The sequence below is a fragment of the Meles meles genome, chromosome 18 (assembly GCF_922984935.1).
Source record: "Meles meles chromosome 18, mMelMel3.1 paternal haplotype, whole genome shotgun sequence".
NCBI lineage: Eukaryota > Metazoa > Chordata > Mammalia > Carnivora > Mustelidae > Meles > Meles meles.
This window is the reverse complement of record NC_060083.1, coordinates 3,159,330-3,162,662: the sequence shown is the minus strand read 5'-3', so window position 1 is coordinate 3,162,662 and position 3,333 is coordinate 3,159,330.

Below are 3,333 nucleotides of genomic sequence, written 5' to 3'. Positions count from 1 at the left end.
GGATCTTGAAAGGGGAGAGAAGTTTGAGAGGAGAGAAGAGCGGCTTCAAGTCCAGCCAACCCTTCTCCAAAAGAGATTCTCCTTCCAGAGCAATCTTGGAGTTTCTGGGTTTCTTTTTTCCTTCAATGGAAATACAGAAAATATTTTCTAAAAATGAAAATGTATTTCTTTGCAGTCCATCTCTTAGGCAAACTCACTTTTGGCCAAACCTTATCCCACCCACACTAACTCTACCACTGCGCAAGCCTCCCTTCTTCCACAGACTCCACGACTATGGCCAATGAATGCATCTTCCCAAAGCATGGCCCAAACCCTAATGTCTCCTCATGGACTGATCAGTAAAGTTCAAATTAGTCTCCCGAAGGGCCCCAATATATCTTCCCAGGCATGTCCTCCACTACTCCCCTCCAGTCAACTAGAAAGCATACCTTCTTTCTATACCTTCATCCATACTATTCCGTTGACAATTCGATCTGTCACAATTCATCTTATTAATCCATCTCCACCTTTAAATCCCACTTCCTGTATTAAAGCAAGAGCTCCCCCACTTCCATCCTTACCTCCTAACACAACTTACTTTGTCTCTCTTGAATGGCACTTATCCTACTTCACAGGCTACCTCTGTAGGAAGTACCTCCCATGACTCCTTGAGGATGAGGTCAGCCCCATTTCCTCTTCACATTACTATGAAGTGCCCAGTATAGGACCTAGCCCATAAGGATCCAATACAAGTTCAATTACATAGAGTTGCGGCCCCTTGTACACGAGCCCTACCGACACGTTCAAGTTCTTTACTACTGCTGCTATTATCGGAGACAAGGTCTTATATAAAATATCACAGACTGTGTCTAATGAACTTATTTCCAGTCTAATGAAACTTATTTCTAGAACTAAGTTCTAGAGGTTGGAGGTCCAAGACCAAGGTGCCAGCAGATTTGGCATCTGGTAAGAACCTACTTTCTGGTTTGTAGATAACCATCGTTTTGCTGTGTGCTCACACACTGGAAGGGACAACGGAGGAGTCTAGGGCCACTTTTAATGAACATGTTGATCCCACTTAGGAGGGTTCCACCTCCCAAAGGCCCCACTTCCTAATACAACCACCTGGGACGGTAGGTTTCAACATATGAATTTGGGAGAGAGACAAACATTCAAACCAGAGCAGACAATAAACACTAGTGCCTGACAGAAGGAACATTTTTCTCTATTTTTTCTTATTTTGGTTCATAGAAGATGGACCTTGCTTTCTCCTTCCTATGGAAGAATATTGAAGAGAACACAGCTGGCCTTTCTCTAACCCCTTCGAGGGTCCTTAAGGGAAGAATGACAATCATGGATTCATCGTCATTCATCATGTTATTAGTTATAAGGTTAAAGGGGATTAATTAAAAAATTGGAGTGTCTCTTACAATAAAGGCCAAACAATACCCCAAATCCAGTTGGGGGTATTAAAAGGACATTACTGGATAGAACAGAGAGGGGGAATGATATTCTCTGAGATCACAAACTTTGAACTTCTCAGATTGTTTTCCATTTTCTGAAAATCAAAGGATTGGCCAAGGATTCTCTACTTTTATCTGTCTCTGAGGATACACAGTTCTGCTTATATTGTTTTTGCAAGTCACCCAAATACAGTCTCTCCTGGGCACATGAGTTACCCCTCATCTAAATACCTTACCCAGAAATACTCTAAACTTGACTTGCTGGAAAATTATCTTCCTGACCCACACACCTGATGGGAAAACATTTCCTGCTGAAGACTGCAGAAAATGAGATATGCTTTAAAGTCAACTTGTACTAAATATGTCCATCCTGTAAAACGAGGTCTACCTAATTCATGTAAGCACTTCATTTTATTTTCTCTGTACATTACCCTTTGGTGTTTTTTTTTATATTTTTGTTGTTGTTATTGCCTGCCTTCTGTTTTAAATCCCCAGTTCACAAAAAAGAATCAATGACTTAAAAGTGGCTTGTTAATAAGAGTGTCATGAAAATAGTAATATAAATACAACAGCTCAAAATAAAATCATAAATATAAACAGGAAAGAGGATTCCAGCCTAACTTAAATATAGACTGTGAAGTTGCCTGTGCTGGAACAAGGGATAGGCTAGCAGACCTCTCACAGACAACCCCCAACTACAGACTTAAAGGGGAAACCTGACAATGAATTTTAAAATCGGATTTCACTGGAGGCGCCTGGCTGGCTCAGTCAGTAGAGTGTGTGACTCTTGATCCTCAGGTCATGAATTTGAGCCCCACAATGAGTGTAGAGATTACTTAGAAATATAAAACAATAAAGTAAAGTTCGATTACGCTTGGCCGAGGAACTTACTTGTTTCTACTCTGCAACAATTTGCCTGCTTAGGAATTCTGTTGAACAGGGGACAAAGATTTTGCCTCATTTTCCAAGAGTGACCTTTTTCACAAACATGTTGAGAAATTTTTTTTTCTAGGACAAGTGCAAGATATCACTTTCCAGTTGTAAATGAATATTTTTTATCTAAGAACTTAAAACTTCAAAGCTAACATTCAAAGTCTTCTCCATAGCATAAACAGGTTTGAGTCAAAATATTTTCCTGAAGTTTGGGAAACCAGTTTCATAGCTTTTGACACATTTATGCTTGGCAAGGAAGTCAAATAAGCATGTGGAGGTCATTAGTACCGTTCACTACTTATTTCCAGGTCTTCGTCTTCTATGCGCATGAAAGCACCACATCTCCCTGCTGCCTTTGAAGAGAGGCTTGGCCATGTGACCTGCTGTAGTCAGAGAAACGAGAGTGGAAAAATAACTTTAAAAGCCAGTGTGGCATTTGCCATGTTCTCTCTCCCCCATCACCTTGAGGCATCGTCCATGTTCTAGGAGTGGCTGTCCCACCAGCCTGGATCGCAGAGTGAGGAAGACACGCAACACTGCCGTCTGTGAATATGCACCAGGCATGAACTTTGCTGGGTGAGATTTGGGGCTCATTTGTCCCTGCAGCATAGCTGAGCTCATTTAAAGTGATACATAGTGTTGGAAATCTTTAAGCAGCAGACATAGTTGAGGGAAACAAAGTATTAACAGCATGCAGCATGGAAGAACAACGTCATGAAGGGTGGTAGGAAGGCCCGTGTTTGTTTTAGTTTGTGGTTGGATTAAACCACCAACGTACCAACACTTGAACTCACTCTTGAAATATGAGTGACGTGTTCAGGGAAGCAGAGACTGGTGACGTTCCTCTGTTGGAAACTATGGTACAGGAGAAGAGGTGTTTAGCTGATGACGTTCTTCCGATGGAAACTACGGTACAGGAGAAGAGGTGTTTATTTTAGTTAACAATTATTTTGTGAGT